At 41.2% G+C, this 20,638-nt stretch overlaps 1 protein-coding gene and 1 long non-coding RNA gene across 7 annotated transcripts in view; one reads left to right on the plus strand and one right to left on the minus strand.

Annotated features, from left to right (window-relative positions):
* Window positions 1–4,286: 4,286 nt before the first annotated feature.
* Window positions 4,287–19,256, minus strand: LOC309635396. The gene is made up of 2 exons (XR_014248818.1): window positions 18,906–19,256; window positions 4,287–18,048 (listed from the first exon to the last, which is right to left on the minus strand). It is a non-coding gene; the product is annotated as an uncharacterized lncRNA (long non-coding RNA).
* A 25-nt stretch (window positions 19,257–19,281) lies between these two features.
* The window catches only part of PLCE1 (phospholipase C epsilon 1), a 311,658-nt gene continuing 310,301 nt past the window's right edge, over window positions 19,282–20,638 (plus strand). For 4 of the 6 annotated variants that reach the window (XM_082406416.1, XM_082406419.1, XM_082406418.1 and 1 more), the window contains exon 1: window positions 19,283–19,660. The gene's annotated coding sequence lies outside the window, so the exon portion shown is untranslated. Of the gene's footprint in view, window positions 19,661–20,638 lie in introns of all 6 variants that reach the window. The other 2 variants (XR_014248798.1, XM_082406420.1) reach the window with 1 other exon arrangement.

Here is a 20,638-nt window from a genome sequence, read left to right on the forward strand (position 1 = left end):
CGCGTGCCACAACTACTGAAGCCCACGCGCCTAGAGCCCGTGCTCTGCAACAAGAGAAACCACCACCGTGAGAAGCCCGCACACTGCAACGAAGAATAGCCCCCGCTTGCCGCAACTAGAGAAAGCCCGCATGCAGCAACGAAGACCCAATGCAGCCAAAAATAAATAAATAAATACATTTATTAAAAAATAAAAAAGAGTTAGCTCAGGGTCTGGCACATAGTAAATAAATGTTAGCTACTACTGGTGCCACTCTTGGTCCTTTATCACAGATTTACTCAGTGGCATCATAGTGACCTTAAAGCATCGAAGGCTGCTTAACTTTCCACCAAAGTATAATGCAACGTAAGAGCATGCACTTTATCAATCTTAGTTGTAAGAATGGATCCTCTTTCTCTAAAATCAAAATGGGAAAATATGTGGTTGTGTGGCTCATGTAAAAGATGACACGGTGACTCTCTGGAGGTTTTTTATCCAGTAGATGTGACAGGAGACCTGTGGCAGCAACAGTCTGATCCAAGGCTTAACCACAGAGCATTCTGAGAAAATACTGTGGAAAGATGATAGTCCATGGCTGGGCAAAAGAAGTAGAGAATAAGACTGAAAAGATAGGAAGGGGATGGTGATGGAGGGCCTCGAATGCCAGGTTGAACAGTAAGTGGTGAAGTTGCAAGGCTATAGGCTTTAGAGACCCACAGCCTGGGTGTGAATCCTCCACCTCATACTAGGTAAGACAGTGGCACTCAAATTTTTCTAAACATGACACACAGTAAGAAAAACATTTTACGTTTGTTCCAGCACGTGCGCGCGCGCACACACACACACACACACACACACACACACACACACACACGCACACTCCTGAATCAAAGGTTAATGAAACAGCTCCTACCCTTAATATGCATGATGTATTCTGATGTTTTCTCTTCTACTTTATTTCATTTCTTAAAGCTGCTAGCCACGGCCACTAAATTGATCTCACGACTCATTAACGAGCTGCATCCCACAGGTGAACTACAGAAAAATTACTTCGTATCTCTTAACTTTGATCCTTATCTATGAAGAGGAGATAATGCCAATACTATAGAGTTGGGGATTAAATAAGACAAAGACAAATAAGACAAAGAATGTAAAGCACCTAATACAGTGTTTGATACATAACACATACTCAGTAAGTGGCAGTTGAAAATCTTTTTGCAATTTATTGATGGAGGTGAAGAGAAAGACTTTGAGGAGTTAAAGATTCCTGGGAATTTTAAGCCTAGTGACTAGAAAGAATTGTGCAGTGAAATGAATTGGGTAAGGAGGCGGCATAAGGCTGACTGGGAGATAAAGGTTTTGTTGCATAGCTTCAGTTCTGCTTTTATTTTCGGACCATAAAAATCATACCTGCGGGGCTTCCCTGGTGGCGCAGTGGTTGAAAATCTGCCTGCCAACGCAGGGGACACGGGTTCGAGCCCTGGTCTGGGAAGATCCTACATGCTGTGGAGCAACTAAGCCCGTGCGCCACAACTACTGAGCCCATGTGCCACAACTACTGAAGCTTGTGCACCTAGAGCCCATGCTCTGCAATGAGAAGCCCATGCACTACAACGAGGAGTAGCCCCCGCTCGCCACAACTACAGAAAGCCCACACACAGCAGTGAAGACCCAGCACAGCCAAAAATAAATAAATAAAATAAATAAATTAAAAAAAAAATCATACCTGCTCACTCTGCAGTTTGGTTTTTGTATTTTTAATTGTTCATAATACTTTAACACGTAAAAGTTTAAAATATTTATGTATTTTAAACATTCACTCAAATTCCTTCAATTGCTCTTATTATTTTAAATAAATTTATTTTTTGCTTATTTATTTTTTGGCTGTGTTGGGTCTTCGTTGCTGCGCATGGGCTTTTCTCTAGTTGCAGAGAGCAGGGGCTACTCTTCGTTGCGGTGTGTGGGCCTCTCATTGCGAAGACTTCTCTTGTTGCAGAGCACGGGCTCCAGGCGCATGGGCGGGCACGTGGGCTCAGTAGTCGGGGCACATGGGCTCAGCAGTTGTGGCTCGCGGGCTCTAGAGTGCAGGCTCAGTAGTTGTGGCGCACTGGCTTAGCTGCTCTGCGGCATGTGGGATCTTCCCAGACCAGGGATCGAACCCATGTCCCTTGCATTGGCAGGCAGATTCTTAACCACTGCGCCACCAGGGAAGTCCCCCTTCAATTGCTTTTAGACTTAGAAAACTCTTCCCCACAATTAGACAAGTTAAATATTCACCTCCATTTTATTTTACTTCTTTATATTAATGGTTTCATTTTAACATTTAGTTATTAATTCTTCTGAAATTTATTTGATGTGTGTGCATGAGGTGAGGTTCTTACTTGATATTTTTCCAAATAGGTAGCCAATTTTCCTAATACATTGTTTAATAGTCCATCCCTTTCACACTGGCTCGTTATATTTATTTTATTATTTATTATACCCATGGATATTATATATATGTATGTGTGTGTGTTTGGGTTATTTTCAAATCCATCTTTTCTATATTTTGTTCAGTTTATTCTTGTGATCTTATCACATGTTTTTTCTTTTTTGTGGTATTGAGAAATTTTTTAAACATAGAAAAGTACAGAAAGTAATAAACACTATACCCACCTCTCAGAATAAACAAATATTACTATATTTGCTTCAGATATTTTTTAAATTAATAAACTTTATTTTTTTAGAGCAATTGTAGGTTCACAGCAAAATTGAACAGAAAGTACAGAGCGTTCTCCTATACCCCCATGCCCACACATGCACAGTACCTCCCCCCATTATCAACATCCTGCCCCAAAGGGGCACATTTGTTAATTGATGAATCTACAGTGACATATCATTAGTACCCAAAGTCCACAGTTTACATTAGGGTTCACCTTTGGTATTGTACATTCTCTGGGTTTTGACAAATGTATGACTTGTATCCACCATTGTAGTATCACGTGGAATAGTTCAGCTGCCCTAAAAGTCCTCTGTGCTCTGAGTCCTCTGAGCTATTCATCCCTCCCTCCCACCTAACCTCTGGCAAACACTGATCATGTTACTGTCTTCACAGCTTGTCTTTTGCAGAATGTCATATAGTTGGAATCATATAGTACGTAGCTTTTTCAGATTGGCTTCTTTCACTTACTAATGTGCATTTAAGGTTCCTCTATGTCTTTTCATGGCTTTTCATAGTTCATTTCTTTTTAGCACTAAAAAATATTTCATTGTTTGAATATACCACAGGTTAATTCATTCATTCACTTACTAAAAATATCATGGCTGTTTCCAAGTTTTGGCAACTATGAATAAAGTTTCTATAAACACTGATGTGCAGGTTTCTATGTGGACCTAAGTTCTCATTTCATTTTAGTATATACCAAGGAGTCCAGTTCCTGGATTGCATGCTAAGAGTATGCTTACTTTTGTAAGAAACTGCCAAACTATCTTCCAAGGTGGCTGTACCATTTTGCATCCCTACCAAGAATGCTTGAGAGTTCCCGTTCCTCCACATCCTCACCAACATTTGGTATTGCCAATGTTTGGGATTTTAGCTACTCTAATAGGTAGGTAGTGGTATCTCATTGCTGTTTTAATTCATAATTCCCTAACGATATATGACGTTGAACATCTTTTCATAAACTTACTTGCCAACTGTATTTCTGCTTTGGTGAGGTGTCTGTTCAGGTCTTTTGCCTATTTTTCAATTGGGTTGTTCATTTCTTATTGTTGAGTTTTAAAAACTCTTTGTATGTTTTGGATAATAGTCCCTTATCAGAGTTATCTTTTGAGAATATTTTCTCCCAGTCTGTGGTTTGTCTTCTCAACATCTTGACAGTGTATTTTGCAGAGCAGAAGTTTTTAATTTTAATAAAGTCAAGCTTCAGATATTTTTAAAAACCAAAAACATTACAGATATAATTGAATTGATTTTTATACCCTTCTCTTTCATTTTCTTACCTGTCTAGAGGCAAATCCCTGTCATGAAGTTCATGTGTACATATCTTGTCCATGTTGTTAACACTTGCCTTTCACATGTACCCATAAACCAGATATAATCTTATTTTGTTTGTTTTTAAAATTTACAGCAATGCTATCATACTGTAAAGGTCATTCTGTAATTCTTCTTTTTCAAGCAAAATTATATTTTTGAGATATATCCATGTTTATACTCACAATCTAATTTATTCACTTAAACTATAGTATAGCATTCTGTCAAAAACAAACAAAAACAAAACAAAAAACAAACACATTAGTGCATTCACCAATAGACAAACATTCAGATATTCAGGCTTGTTTCAATTTATTTTGGCAATTAACAACAAGGCTGCAAAGAAATTATAGTATGTTTCTTTATGTATATATGCAGAAATTCCTCTATGTATAGACACAGATGTGGAACTGGAATTTGTAGTGTAAGGATCTTCAACTTCACTAGATATTGTCTAATGACTCTTGAAAGAGGTTGTACTGATTTACATTCTCAGCAACAGTGTACAAATCCCCATGGCCTCTAATTCTAACATTTGTTCTTGCCAGACTTCAGAACACTTTTGGCCAAGTAGCTGAGACAGTTTTTTGGTATAAAAAACTATCCCATTTTTAAATGTTTTAGTTTTTTCTAGATTATAAATGAGGTTTAGCATGTTATCATATGTTTTTTGTCCTTTTGGTTTATTTTTTCTATAAATTACCTGTTCATAACATTTGCCCATTTTCTATTTTTCCTACTGATTTCAAGACATTCTTTAAAGGACACTAATGATTTGTCTGTTATTACGTTGCAACTTTTTTCTTTCAGTCTTTAGATTTTGTTTTAACTTTGTTAAAGATACCTATGGTTATATAGGTTATATGGTTAAAGCCAAATTTACTGATTTTCTCTTATTCCTTAACTTTTTAAAGAACCTCATTGAAGAACTCCTTTTCTACTCTGAAACCATAGAGACATTATCCTATATTTTTGTCTAAAAGTTATAAAGTTTCTATATTTGGTAGAGTACATCCCTTTCCTTTACTGTCCCAGAGTCATCTTGGCTCTTGTATGTTAGACGTCAGAGAAAACAAAATAGTCCTTTAGACACCCAGGAAAATGATTACATCATCTAAAACAAGTAAATTAAGATTGGCCTCAGACATCTCTTAGATACATGAAGAAAGGATGCCAAATACAATGAAGGCTAAACGGGTGTGGGAAGGTTCCTAAAGAAGACACCCAAGGCTGCAAACCTCCCACAAAGGAGGCAAAGTGCCAAAGAAAATAACACTCTACAGGGAAATCCAACAATCCCATGTTGGAAGAGCCTCAAGAAGTTTGAAAAGCACTTTGTTGGAGGGGGTGGGAAAACGAGTACTCACCTACATTGCCAGTGGAACTGTTAATCATTACAACCCCTATCATGGTCAATTTGGCAGTCTTTTTTAATTAAAAAAAATTGAAACCTAGCAATTCAACTTCTAACAATTTCTCCCATGGAAATATTACTCTTACATGAGTGAAATGTTGTATATAAAAGGTTATTCATTGCAGCCCTTTCCCTACCAGCAAAATGATGGGTACAACTTAGATTTCCATCAATGGAGGACTGGATCTGTAAATAATGGGATGGGAACACACTGGAGCATAACCATTAATAAAGGGGATAGTACTGTATGCACTATCATGGGAAAATCATTAAGAGACACTGTTAGCTGAAAAAGTCAAGGTACATATAACACAAATTATCAATATGTTTGTTTGTTTTTTTAAAAAGAAGTTACGGGACTTCCCTGGTGGTGCAGTGGTTGAGAATCTGCCTGCCAATGCAGGGGACACGGGTTCGAGCCCTGGTCTGGGAAGATCCCACATGCCGCGGAGCAACTAGACCTATGAGCCACAACTACTGAGCCTGCGCGTCTGGAGCCTGTGCTCCGCAACAAGAGAGGCCGCAACAGTGAGAGGCCCGCGCACCGCGATGAAGAGTGGCCCCCACTCGCCGCAACTAGAGAAAGCTCTTGCACAGAAACGAAGACCCAACACAGCCAAAAATAATAAATAAATAAATTTAAAAAAAAAAAAAAAAAAAAGAAGTTACAAGTAAATGCTTGAATATGCATAGAACAGCCCTGGGAGGATATCTAAATGCGTGGTAGAGGATAATGAGGGAGAAACTTACTTTCTACACTGTTTGAATTTTTATCCATGTTCCTGATCTACAGATACAAACCAACTCAAGTTGATCTACAAATTCAAGGTAATCCCTATCAAAATTCCAGCTGCTTTTTTTGCAGAAATTGACAAAACAGATCTTAAAATTCCTATGGAAATGCCAGGGACCCAAAATAGCCGAAACAACCTTGAAAAAGAACAAAGTTAGAAGACTCACACTGCCTATGATAGCTATTAAATAAACAAATTTTCTTTAAAAGGGAAAAAAATTGTCTATTTCATTCTTTTTAAATTTAATGGCATAAAATTTTTCATAGACTTGTCATGTACTCGTTTACTTTCTACTCTAACTCTAGTTATGTTCACCTTCTTTAGCTTAATAATGGTGAAGAATAGAGACTCTGCTTAGGGTCTTTTCAACTGATCATGAAACTTGAGCAAAGAGCCTCTCTGCGCCTTAGTTTCCTATTATGTAAATAATAATTATAATAGTATTCATCTCGAGGCTTGTTGTGAGGATTAAATGAGTCATGTCAAGTACTTAGAAGACTTTACTTGACACTAAGAAACTTCTCAATAAATATAAACTTTATTACCATTTCTACGTTATGTATTTACGTCTTTTAACTTAATTAGTCTTGCTAGAAGTTTACCTAGTTTATTAGTCTTTTCCAAAAATCCAGCTTTTTTTTTCCTATTTAAATAATTCCTTTTATATGTACAATTTCTTCTTTGGGGTTTCCTCTGCTGTTCTCTGACGAGTTTCTTGTGTTGAATGCTTAAGCTATTCATTACACACCCTTTTCTCATAAATGCGTTTAAAAGTTATAAATTCCCCGTCAGTGTTGTTTAGTTATAGCCAATAAGATTTGGTATGTAGCTTGTTGTTTTTTTTAATTGTCAATCAATTTTAAATATTTCAGAATTTCTGTTATGATTTTTTCTTTAGCCTATGGATTATTTAGAAGTATGTTTTTTCTTTTATAAACTGTTTGAATCAGATTTCTTGGGTGCAAAGAACAAAAATCAACTCTAGCTGGTTTGAGTGGAAAAGTAATGTATTATATCAGAATCACTGGGAAGTCTGGAGAACGAGGCTCAGAAAATGGCTGAAACCAAGGAGGGCAAGACACAGCCAAGCTCACATGACAGGAACAGTCAGCTTAGGACCAGCTTCTGGCTTTTCTCTGGACACACTGCTACCACATGGCTTCTGCCTGGGAATAGTCACTGCTGGTGCTGAAATGTCACTTCTGCTACCCTGTCATTGTCCTTCTTTTCAAACATTCTTGTAGCTAATCATTTTTTAATGATTTTTTTTGGAATTTTCAGTTTTTTAAAAAAACTTCTTTTTTTTTTTTTGGCCGCACCATGTGGCATGCGGGATCTTGGTTCCCCAACCAGGGATCAAACCTGTGCCCCCTGCATTGGGAGCACAGAGTCTTAACGACTGGGCTGCCAGGGAAGTCCCCAAGACTTCTTAATACGGAAAATTTTAAACAAAAGAAAAGTAGAGAGAATATTATAATGAAATTAAATGTGACAATCACCTTAGTTTCAGCAATCATCAGCATTTTCTAGCAAGTTTTTAAAAATTCCATTGGAATTTTGTTAAATGTTAAATATTAACGTAGTAGAAATTGGCATCTTTAATCTTTTATTTATTTATTTATTTTTGACTGCATTGGGTCTTCGTTGCTGCGCGTGGGCTTTCTCTAGTTGCAGCGAGCCGGGGCTACTCTTGGTTGCAGTGCGCGGGCTTCTCATTGCGGGGGCTTCTCCTGTTGTGGAGCACAGGCTCTAGGCGTGTGGGCTTCAGTAGTTGTAGCACGCAGGCTCAGTAGCTGTGGCTCACAGACTCCAGAGTGCAGGTTCAGTAGTTGTGGCGCACAGGCTTAGTCACTCCACGGCATGTGGGATCTTCCCAGACCAGGGCTCAAACCCATGTCCCCCGCATTGGCAGGCAGATTCTTAACCACTGTGCCACCAGGGAAGCCCTGGCATCTTTAATCTTTAAGTCTTTCATGAAGGAATATTGTGTCTCTCCCTATTTATTCAAATACAATTTCTCCAAAAGAATCACTCACACACACTCCACGTAAGTGAAAAAAAACCTTCTTGACCATATTTCCGCATGTGATTATCTACTGAAATGTAACGAAAACGTTCCGTTTTTAAAACAAATTGTGATGGGCGATGAACAGTGGATACTGTACAACAATGTGGAATGGAACAGATCGTGGGGCAAGCGAAATGAACCACCACCAACCACACCAAAGGCCGGTCTTCATCCAAAGAAGTTGATGTTGTGTATATGGTGTGATAGAAAGGGAGTCTTCTATCATGAGCTCCTTCCGGAAAACCAAACGATTAATTCCAATAAGTACTGCTCCCAATTAGACCAATTGAAAGCGGCACTCAACAGAAAGCATCCAGAATTAGTCAACAGAAAACGCATAATCTTCCATCAGGATAACACAAGACGGCATGTTTCTTTGATGACCAGGCAAAAACTGTTACAGCTTGGCTGGGAAATTCTGATTCATCCGCCATATTCACCAGACATCGGACCTTCAGTCCATTTATTTCAGTCTTTACAAAATTCTCTTAATGGAAAAAATTTCAATTCCCTGGAAGACTGTAAAAGGTACCTGGAACAGTTCTTTGCTCAAAAAGATGAAAAGTTTTGGGAAGATGGAATTATGAAGTTGCCTGAAAAATGGCAGAAGGTAGAGGAACAAAAGGGTGAATACGTTGTTCAATGAAGTTCTTGGTGAAAATGAAAGATGTGTCTTTTATTTTTACTTAAAAAACTGAAGGCACTTTTTGGCCCATCCAATATGTACATCATTATGATTACCCCTAATTTCTTTTTCTTTTCTTTTTTTCTTTTATTACTTTTTTCTATGTTCCAAGTGTACAGCATTGTAGTTTAACATCTGTTACAATACAGAGTCATCAACACCACAAGTCTAGTTACCATCCATCACCATACAGTTAATCCCCCTTACCCATTTTGCATACCCCCAACCCCCTTCCCTCTGGTAACCAGTACCTAATTTCCATTTTTAAGGTTTTTGTTGCTATGGTGAATGAGATCACCCCAATATATCTCTAAGTAGATATTAGTGTTATATAGAAAAGCTGTTGATTTTTGAATATTTGTCTTGTATCTAGCCACTCTAGTAAACCCTCATTAATTTTAAGTATTTTGTAGTTGATTGTCTTGGATTATCTAGGTACCTAATCACATTTTCTGCAGGTAATCATAATTTTATCTCCTCCTTTTCAGGAGGTCTATTTCTATTTTATATTTTGTATCTTACTATATTAAATAAAATACCCAGACTATATTGAATAATAAAAACCATAAATAGGCATTTTTATTTAGTATTAATTTTAATAGGTATGCCTCTAAATAGATTATAATTTGTATGATGATGGCTGTTATTTGTGAAAGATATAGTATAGTACATAGAACATGCACTTCTATTATGTGTTTTAAAAAGACTTTTTATATCAGGTAGAAAGTGGTGTTTAATTTTATGAAATGTCTTTTGGTTATTTATTGAGATGATAATTTGGTTCCTTTGATTTATTGACATGCATTCTTTTATTAATAAATTACCTAATATTCAAGTATCTTTGAACCAGAGATAAATTTTGACTGGCACAGAGTAGATGATTTCAAAATATGCTGCTGAGTTCGATTTAATTATATTTTATTTAGGATTTTTCATGTCTAGACTTATAAGTGATATTTCATGATATTTTCTTTGCTTTGGAAAATATTTTATGAGCATTTGATTATATCTACTGAAAGTCTGTAAGAACCGATAGTTAAAATTATCTGGCCCATGGGCAGCACTTCACAGCAAGAGTTCTGTGCAATATTTTATAAATTAGGGAATCTCTGGGTTAAACAGAGTTAAATAGTTATTTATCTGGGACTTCTCATAATCTTTAGTATGTCAATGTGAATTGTAAGCCTCCAGCACTTTAAAATGTATTTGGCCACAGAGCCCCGTTTTATTGATGAACTAGTATTGGGTAAAAATACTTTGAAAATACCATGCTAAATCTTTCTTTGGTGAGGATTCATTGCTAAGTACTCCATTAAATTATCAACTTTATGAAGGTAGAGATTATGTCAGTCCTTCCCAGTCACTGTCATTTTCCTAGTATCTTACACAATTCCTACCTTAAAAGTCACTCAGTAAATATTTAATCAATTAACTACTTTCAGTTTTTTCACTGGTTATTGGGTCAGTCAGGATTCTCAGTTACAAGTAACAGAAACTAACTTAGGCAGCAAAGCAATTTACCAAAAGGAATCTGAGTAGCTCACAGAATTGTTGAGAGCTGGAGAGTCAGCCTCAAAGCTAGGCTTCCAAGAATAATGCCCCAAATAATTCCCCAGGCACTGGAGGCTATAAGTTAGCACTACTGCCAGGAACTCAACTTTTCTGGAATTCCATCTGCTACCAGCACTAAAGCCACCTTGGCACCAAGAATCCAGCTTTACAGACACCCCAGAAAGCTGAGTTTCTCTGCTCTCATTCTTGCTAGCAAAATGTATTCTCTATAGACCTTCCCTCTTCAAATTGTTCACTTTTGAATCTAAGTCTCACACACACATGCCTGGCTGATGATGCTGGGTAACATGTCACTGCCCCAGCTGCAAAGGAGGCTGAGCAAACATGGTTTATGGCTAATAACTTGGAAAAACAAGAACTGTAAGGAAGAATTCCTTAAACCCAAAATTCCCCAAACCCAGCAATGGTGTTCCAAAGGAAATACAGACTTTCCTCCTTCTTGGATCAATTGTGGTAATACAGTTTCTCAGAATATTATCAATTTCATGCAGATTTAAAAAACTGATTAGCTTAAACTTTTTCATAATATTCTTTTATAATTGAAAGTGTCACACCTTTATTATAGTGTTCTATTTCTCTTTTATCATTTTGCTAGTTTTTTTTTTTTTTAATATTTATTTATTTATTTATTTGGCTGCGATGGGTCTCAGTTGTTGCACATGGGATCCTCGCTGCCGCATGTGGCATCTTCCTCGTGGCACGCGGAATCTTTAGTTGCGGCATGTGGGATCCAGTTCCCTGAACTGGGAGCATGGAGCCCCAGCCACCGGACCACCAGGGAAGTCCCAGTGTTTTTGTTCTTGATTATGTTTTCCAGAAGTGTTACTCTTTTTTAACGCTCCCCTCGAAGGCATTTTATGTTTTCCAAAGAACCAGCTCTTTGATTTATCTTCTAGTTGGGTAGGCTTTCGTTGTTACTATCTTTTTAATTTTATTTTTCTTGAAATTGTCTTCGGTATTTTTTAAAATCTGAATGCTCAGTTCATATATTTTTACACTTTCTTGTTTAATAATAAAAAAACATTTGAAGATGCACATTTGCCTCTAATTATTGCTTTAGCCACATCTCATAAATTTAGATTATGTAATATTCTCATTTTTGTCATGTTCCAAGAAATCTCTAATTATTGTTTGGATTTCTCCTGTGACCCAATCATTACTTAGAAGAACACGTTTAAATTGTTGAGCAGTTGATGCTTTTTCATTTAAAATATTTAATATTAATTTCTAGTTTTCTTGCATTTTAGCCAGAGAATATAGCCTGAATTTCTTGAGATTTTCTTGACCCACTCTGGTAAATGTCCATGGAACTTGGAAGAGAAGATATATTCCCTACGTGCAGATTGCAAATGTTGTAAAAAGTAATTTAGACTTTGTTTCTTAGCTTTTTTCATCATATTAGTAAAATCTATACTAAAGTAATGAATAAAATCAGGCCTAGAGAATTGTTACAAAAACAAGTCACAAGAACAAGCCATGTTAGTGGGAGGGACAGTGATTGAGAGAAAAGAGAAGAGATCAAAAGGATATTGGAAGGGCTGGGAGAGTAGGAGGAAAGGTGAGCAAAGGAGAGGAGTCAGAAGAGCAATACAGACTTTAGAGAAAGTACAGTTGCCCAGGAGGGCAGATCTGGAACACATTTTAGACATACAGAGCTCTGGTTGATGGAGACTTTACTGCATACACTGCTCACAACATCTTTGTCAGGGTGAGGTAGATAGCATAGGGTGAGAAGCTGCTTCTGGAAAATGAGAATGAAGAAAAAGAAGTGTCTTGACAGGTCACATATTGAATGATTCCATTTCTATGAAATGACCCAAAGAGGTAAATCCATGGAGACAGAAAGCAGAGCAGTGGTGACCAGGGACTGGGGTGACAGGAACGAGGAATGACTGCTTATGGGGGGGGGGGTGGGATTATCTCTTGTGTTGATGAAAATGTTCTAAAATTGGTTCTGGTGTTGGTTGCACAAGTCTGTGAATATACTAAAAACCATTGAATTGTGTACTTTAAAAAAAAAAAAAAAAGAACAGCTATGTGATACCAAAAAAAAAATAAAATAAAATAAAGAAAAAGAAGTGTCAGCCTAATAACAGAAGAGAAAACTGTGACCAGAGAAGGGAATTTCAGAGGTGAGACTTTGGAGGTGTGACCTGGCTTGCCAACAGCTGAGTTTGAGTAGTGCTGGAAAGCAATGAGGCAAGGAGGTTCCTAGATTTGCTGAGAACTACCATTTTTCAGCTATGGTTTTCCATGCTGGGATGTCGTGTGCACATGGCCCTGCTCTCATGGAGGGCACATGTGTTCTCAGTATTGGAAGGGAGCATGGATGTGGAATCCTCTAGGATAATACCAGAAATAGGCTGGAGAGGAAGGGTAGATAGAAGGCTTTGGTGAAGATGGAAAGAAACTGGACATGCCAGTGGCATAAATTTTGAAAGAAGACTGTTGAGGGAAGGCACTGGGAAAAGTGGGAGTGGGATAAATGGTGGGGAGAGGGTGGTAGGAATTAACAAGCCCTTCTTCCTTCTGCCCTGTTAACTAGGGAAGAAAAGGTAGCCTTCACTGCAGAGGTCTTCAGGGATGACGTGGTGTTGGGGTGAGCAAGGTAGGCTCAGTGCGGAAGGAACTAATTCAGGTATCTTAGGAAGGCTAGGGTAAGAGTATGGCTTAGCAACCAGATTGTATGAGTTCAAATCTAGATATTTGTGTAACCTTGAGCAAATTGCTTAACCTCTCTGAGCTTTAGTTTTCATTATCTCTAAAATGGAAACAATATTAGTGTCTACTCATATGTTTTTTGTGAAGAGAAGTACAAGATATATTGTATATAAAGCACTGAGCACAGTGCATGGTAAGCCTTCATCCTCACTGATTCTCCTTTCCTCCTTTCCTGGCTTAACTTTATGGTTGATCATTATAAACACTCCCTTGCGTGTATCCTAAGTCCTTGCTTCTTTCTTGTTTGGTTAATAACCCTTGTTAAATCCAGTTCTCCATTTTTTCTTCTCATACACCCATAAATCTGTCCAAAGAAAAATGTACAATCATAACGTCTGGGCTCACATTTCATTTGTGACCACAATTGGACACAATACCTGGCATTATATTTCCCTATTTCATTGACTCTCCCACTTTTCTAAATGAGTATTTCAGATATTCTCTCTCAAACTATTTGTACCTCCTACCCTATTTACTCTCACCTGAAAACACTGTTTACCACTTTATTGAAGAAAACTTTCGCAAGCTTCTACCAACTCTACTCACCTCCCAACTTCCATACCTATTGTTTCATCTACTAAATCTATATTAAAAAGTTACCCCAAAGCTTGTGGCTTAAAAAACTGAAATTTATTTTGCTCCCAAACCTGCAATTCGGGTTAGGCTTCACAGGAATAGCTTTTGTCTGTTCTGCTTGCCATCACTGGGATGGCTTGAAGGCTGGGGCCTAGAACCCGCTGAAGGCACGCTCACTCCCATGTCCAGGGTTGATGCAGGCTGTCAGTTGGGATCCTAAGCTGCAATCATCAGCTGGAACATTACACATAACCTTTTCATGTGGCCTGCGCTTCCTCACAACATGGCATCTGCATTCCTAGTATGAGAGTTCCGGAAGCTGTCTCAACTTCTGTGACGTAGCCACTGCAGCCGGGTAGCATCACTCCTGCCACTTTCTATTGAATAAGAAGTGGGTAAGCCACTGGGGCTGCCCCATATTCACAAGAAGGGGAATTGGTCTCCACCTGTTATCAGTGGCAAAGTTCTGGAAAAGTATGTGGGCCTGGAAATATTGCCGTGGTCACTTTTGGAAAATATAATCTGTCTTGTCTCCTGTTTCTTTAAATGAACTGTCTGTGCTCCTGTCCAAGCCCAGCCCGTTGACTTGCACACTAGACCCCATCCCCTCTCACTCACTCGAGGACATTTTTACAGAAATACTTGCCTCTTTCTTCTGTATCATCCATTTTTCTCTCTCTCATGGGTCAATCCTTTCAATACAGGAACATGCTATTATTTCTCCCATCTGAAAAAAAGCCTCCCTTGACTTCACGTAACAGTCCCAAAGTGAGTGGTCCAAGCTGCTGTGGTACCTCTGCTTTCTCTGCATAGGGCTTCCATCTCTGGGCCAAGACAGCTGCCTCAGACCTTGCCAATTCTCAAATAATGGGAAGGGAGAAAAGAAATCAGAGGAAAGCAGCTTCAGCTCTAAGGACATTACTGGATGTTGCCTGCTGACTTTCTGTTCATATGTCATTGGCTGAAACTAAGCCATGAACTTAGCCTAGATGCAAGGGAGGTTGGGAAAGTAGTGGGCAATTATGGGCCCAGACAAAACAGGGTAGATGGGAACTGTTTTATAGCTAAAAGAAACAATGGAGGATGGATATTGGAGGGAAATAAGCAGTGTCTTCCACCCTCCCTCACCTCTTATAGCCTTTACTCCATTGTTACCTCTCAATGAAGTCTTACCTGAGACATTGTATTTAAAATTGCAATCATCCCCAAGCCCTGCAGCACTCCCTGTCTTCCTTTCTTGCTTTACTTTCCTCAAGCATTTATCACCTTCTACTATACTATATGCTTTACTTTTACATAGCTCATTGTCTATCTATGCCTACCAGAATATAAGCACCATGAAGGCAGGGACTTTGTTGACTGTTGTGTTCACTGCTGTATTTCTGGTACCTAGAACAATGCTTGGCACATAGTAGGTGCTCAATACATATTTTTTGCATAAAAGAATAAAAGAACAGCACAATGGTAAGCACTCAATTGCAGCTGCTGTTATCATTATTATCATTTTCTGGCATAAGGAGTGGTTGAGGATGATAATTGTGAATAAAAGGATCTGGGAAGGCTAGCAGATAGTAACATGCTAACATTAGTGAAGGAGAAGTGGCCGAGAAACCAAAGAATGAGCTCGTTGGGGGCTTGTAGAGCTAATCAGCATCAAGTTACCAGCTGAAGAATCAGTGAACAAATTAGCCTATGCAAACCTGCCTTCATGCCATCCACCCTCCACTGGTGACCAGTCCAATCTACGGACAATTCACAGCACTTGGGATCACCCAGGATCCATGGCCATTTTCCTAGCAGACTAGCTCCAGCAAAGCTTGAAGAAAACATGATGTTTTTCAAGCGAATATTATTTTCCTTTGAGTTCCATGATCACACCAGAGTTCTTTTCCTCTTCAACATTTTGGCCACTTAGAACAACATGAAACTTTAAAACCTACATCTAGAGAAGTCTCAAGCTCCAATGTCTATGCTTTGGGATTCTAGTACAGTTAAAACTTTTTTAATTGTGCTTTTATAATTTTTAGTTATGGCTCCTGGAGATGATTTGAGCTACACCTGCCTTTTGCTGATAGCAACTGAACCAGATATTAAAATGAGATTCCAGAACATTTCAAGGGAAAAAGATGGATGGACTTTCTGTCAAAACACTAACAAGATACTTGCAATATTCAAAGGAGACCACAGTTTTTAAATACCTTAAATATAAATGAAAATAGAGTTCAGAGTTGTATTTCTTTAATCTAAGTGCTTCACATAGACTAACTCACTGCTCACAACCATCATGAAGGGTAGATATAGTTTACAGAAGAGGAAAACGAGGAGAGGTAAGTAACTTGCTCAGGGGCTCACACCTGGGAGGTGGATTGAGGCTATCAACTCAAGTGGATCCACATCAGTCTGTGCCCCTAATACCGGCTATGTTGAGAGACAGATCTCCTTCACCCACACTCCTACCACCCAACAGAAGTAGAGCTACCTGCTGCTCTAACACACTGGTATTTTTCACCAACCTCGAACTGCCTTAGTACTTCTACCCTCACATATGAGATAACTCTGGAAAGCTTGTTTTGGGCTCTGTCCCCACTATCTGAACTCACTCGCCTATGTGCAGACAGCTGGTAAACCCTGTACAATCTGATACACTGACTTCAAATGAGAGAAAATGGCAACTCCTAAACTCAGGGCTGCCTTGTTCCTTCAGCTCTTCCTTGGCTTCCAAGGCTACCCAGAAGTCTGTTGGCAAATTCCTCTGCTTACCAATTAGCTACTGTTGAACAAAGATCAATAAATTTGTCAATGGTGCCTGTGCTGACTACTCAGTTCCCAGTCTTAAGGTTTGTTTATAAATGGGTTAACTGATGGCCGGCTTGTTGAGTGTGGCAAAGGGCCAATCTTTTTTTCTGCAGTATGTGCAGTAGGGGGTGTGGGGCCTCCCACTGGCAGCAACAACCATGAAGTCAGAGACACCCCCCACCAATCACAAAAATTACAGGATGTGAGAGGAAGAAAGTAGGGACGTGATTCCATTTCTTAAAATGATTTTACGACTTAAGTTCCCTAGTTCCAATGTTTACAACTTAAATCAGTTTCCATCAAATGGAGACCATTATGTAACAAGTTCAAAAGAGATGTGTGCTTTCTTCTGAAATTTCAAACAAAGATGCACTACATTTAAATAGCTTTCACAGCATTATTTCTTGGGGCTTTTGTTTTTGTTGTTGTTTTTGACTATGCAAAACGGTCTTGTATACAAAGATGCATAACTTAGTTGATTGAAGCTGAATTTTCCATGGAAACTGTCCAGTGCTCCCCCAATTCACAAGCACTTTATCTGACCGTCTTTCTTCTTTCAGATAATGGCTGGCAGCAACCCACAGTGTGGAGGTTATACGCTGTACTTTTGAAAGAGTCTTGAATGGAGCCATTGTTCCCCTGAGATGGTCTGTGTGTTTCACTGAACAGAGAGCAGGGTGTAAAAAAGGCACCTTGTGTGCAACTGTTGGCGAGGTTGGGGAGTGAATTAAAATCTCCAGAAAGTCTGGGCAGTGCTGTTCAGAGGAGCAATGAACCCTCTGGAAGCACTGTTAGCTCAGACATTCCAATGCGGTGAGGCAGCCTCAGGGACACGGCTCCCTCCAGTCTCATTTAGAGAGGGATTGAGGGGGGCGAGCAAAGGACATTGATCTGGACCCGCTCTCTTTGCAAAAAATTGGGGACGGCTCCCTATTCCAGGGATAGGTGATACTGATTATCACACTCAGATAACTTTCCTGTCTAACGGACCTAGACTTTCCTTGGTTACTAATGGTGGAGTGACTCATTTGGAGGATTCAATGTTAACTGCTTGTGCATCCACCAGTTTGCAAGCCTAATTCCCATGTGCCTAATTAAACAAAACGAAACAAGTCTTTGAGGGCTCCAGGTGATTAATGATGTTTGATATTACTAATTCATTAAATGCATTATAAGACCATAATACACAACTGTATATTCAATAAATAGCCTACCTTGTTTATTGTCAGTAATGCTTCCTTTTTCCTGGCTCCTCCATTCACCTGTCCAGGACCGTGCGAGCACTGGGTCAGAGCAAATGACTACTCCCTATTCCTCTAGTGCTAAGGTCTCAAGCTTTTCATGAACAAAGAGTCTCCTCAGAGTCTTCTGCAGAGAGCTTTCCAAAACCGGCTCTCAAGGAAGGAGGTAACGTTGATTTTCAGGAAAATCCTAGTGGTGAGAAAACAGCAAAAGAGTTTAAGGACCAGGCTGGCATATTTTTCTTACAGGCAGAATTCTTTGGTGCCCCTCCTGCGCATTCTTGCTCCAACCCCTCCTGCGCCTGGAGGCTCAAAGGAGGGGAGGCCACTTTTAACAGTGACCTGAAAGAAAGGGTCATACTTGAGCAGGAGGAAAGGGTGTGGGAGGAGGTGGTCATGGTCCAGGTAGAAAGAAGCTCAGAGTGGGAGAAGCATCCTGTTGGGTGGTCCCTAATAACCAGGCCATGTTGGGTTCCTACAGTCGTGGGGAGTTAGTCCGGAAGGCAGCAGGGAGCCAGTGAAGGTTTCTGCACAGATTAAAGTTGTAGAAGAGGAAGAATGATATGGCTGTGTTGAGGGGATGCTTCGCTCCGAGGAGTGGACAGACGGGAGGGCTAGGGGCCGCCGGAATTGGTCCTGATTGAATACAAGAGGAAGGGTCAGACCTATGGAACAGGTCAGTCCATTAAAACAGGTAAAGAGGGAGGGGGGTTTAGGGGAAAGGGAGGGGGATGATAATTCGATTTTCCTCAGGTCCCTGGCTCTCCTGACTGCCAGTCGGGTATAAAAGCCACCTCGACGGCTAGGTAAGGCTCCGTGCAGAGCCTGCAGTGTCTGGCAGCGCTGAACACCTCCTGTTTGCTTCAGCAGCGAAAGTCACTAGATTTGGAGTCCACAGACCTGGATGTCACTATTTGGACGGTCACTATTAGCAGTCAAAGGAGTACCTCCTGAGCCTGGCACTGCATTGCGCCCACTGTGGTGCTCAACAGTAAATATCTGAATGACGAATGACCGAACAGACTGGAGACTTGGTGCTGCCCTTACCAGAGTAACCTTGGTCAAGTAATTTAACCTCCAAGAGCCTCGGTTTCCGTGTGTGTCGAGCAGGGACGGTCCCTGGCGGAAAGTGTCAGACTAAATTCCCGCGGCCTGAGGTGGACCGAGTTCCCCACCTCCGGTCGGAGCCTGGCAACCCCGCTGCGCTCTCGCCAGCTCCCGCTGCGGCCCGGGCGCTGGGCAGCCCCCGGGTGCCGAGGCCGAGGCCGGGGCTGAGGCCTGGGCCGGGCTGGGGTCGCGAGGCCCGCGGTCGGGGCGTGGGTGGCGGCCGGGTCCGCCCCTCGCGCCTGCCGTCTCCGCGCGGCCCGCGGCCGGGGGCGGGCCCGGCTCAGGCCGCGCCCCCGGCCGCCCGGCGGCCCGCGGTAGCGCTCGCGGCCTCTCACCCGGGGCGGGTGAGTTCTGGGAAAGCCCGGCCCAGGGCGGGGGCTCCGCTGCCGCCCGCGCCGCCGTCCGGGCAGCTTGCAGAGTTCTGCGGGCGCGGAGCGAGGGAGCGGCGCCGGGCGGGGGCGCACACGACGACGCGGGGCCGGGTGGGCGCGGCGGCGGCGACGGCGGCGGCGGCGGCGGCGGGCGGCGCGCCCCGGGCTCTGTTTCCCGGGCACTTGCCCGGCTCTGCGCGCTCCTGTCGTCCGCTCCGCCGGCTGACACACGGTAGCGAGGACACCCGACGCTGCTAGCGACAGGCGCATCCCAGAGGGACGCTGCACTTGGGGACTCCGGCGCGACCGGCTAGAAGAGGAAAGGTGAGAAGGTGTTTCTGTGGCTCAGTTCCTCAGGCTTGGAGAAGGGGAGAGATGGGCTTTTAATCTCTGAGTCCAGTAGATCCGGCCAGGGGCAGCAGCCTCAGTCCGCGTACCTGGCGGGAGTACAGGTACCTACTCCCCTCCCCAGGGGAGAACTGAGGTAGGCGACTCCCTAGGGGGCGCGGGCCAGCCCTCATATGAGTTGGAGGTTACCCTGTAAGTGCTTCCTTCGCCCCTTCAAATGTTTGCCTTGGGTCTCCGCTGCATTTTGCGTGTGCAGTACAAAGAAGAAAAGTATAAGCTCTTGCTGAGGCGGCCCCCCTAGCCGCCAGTATTTCACGGAAAGTGCTCAAGAGATTGTTCCTGAAGAGATTAGCTACATCAAGTCCTAGAAAATATAATATTGGACCTGGCCTCACTTTCACTGGTAACTAGAAGAATGGCTACGTCTTTTTTCTTAAAGTCCTATAATGCTGTGATAATGAATAACCTAGAAGGAAAAGTCTTCCTTGTGTCTAATGTTAAATGCACAGTGTAAATTTACGGTTCCCCCCGCACATCTTGCCTGGTATTTAAGCCATGAGAACACTTGGTTCAACTGACTCAACTAATTATTCAGTGTAAGAAAGATCCATCATTCAAAGATTTAGCAGCCTCATTTTAAAGAGGGAGCTCCCTCAATAGATGTTAAGTAGGATTCACTTGATGGAAAAGTTTTATTTCTACATAGTTCTTAATTTGAGTTTCATCATGCAAAATTTGCCAGTAGGTCATTTAGATCTCTGCAGGATTAGTGAATTTCCTTGTGTTTCTGGTAGGAAGCCCTGGTAGGGATAGGGTGGAGCCACTGCCACGGAATGGGCACAGCCGAGGCCAAGAGTGCTTCACCCCACCAGGAAGAATTTTTGAGAGCCTGTCTTGGGAGGTGGATGCAGGTGACCCTGTAGATGCCCTTACAGGGCCCAGTTGGCATTGGGG

The sequence above is a fragment of the Balaenoptera borealis genome (assembly GCF_965194805.1).
Source record: "Balaenoptera borealis genome assembly, chromosome: 10".
Lineage (NCBI taxonomy): Eukaryota > Metazoa > Chordata > Mammalia > Artiodactyla > Balaenopteridae > Balaenoptera > Balaenoptera borealis.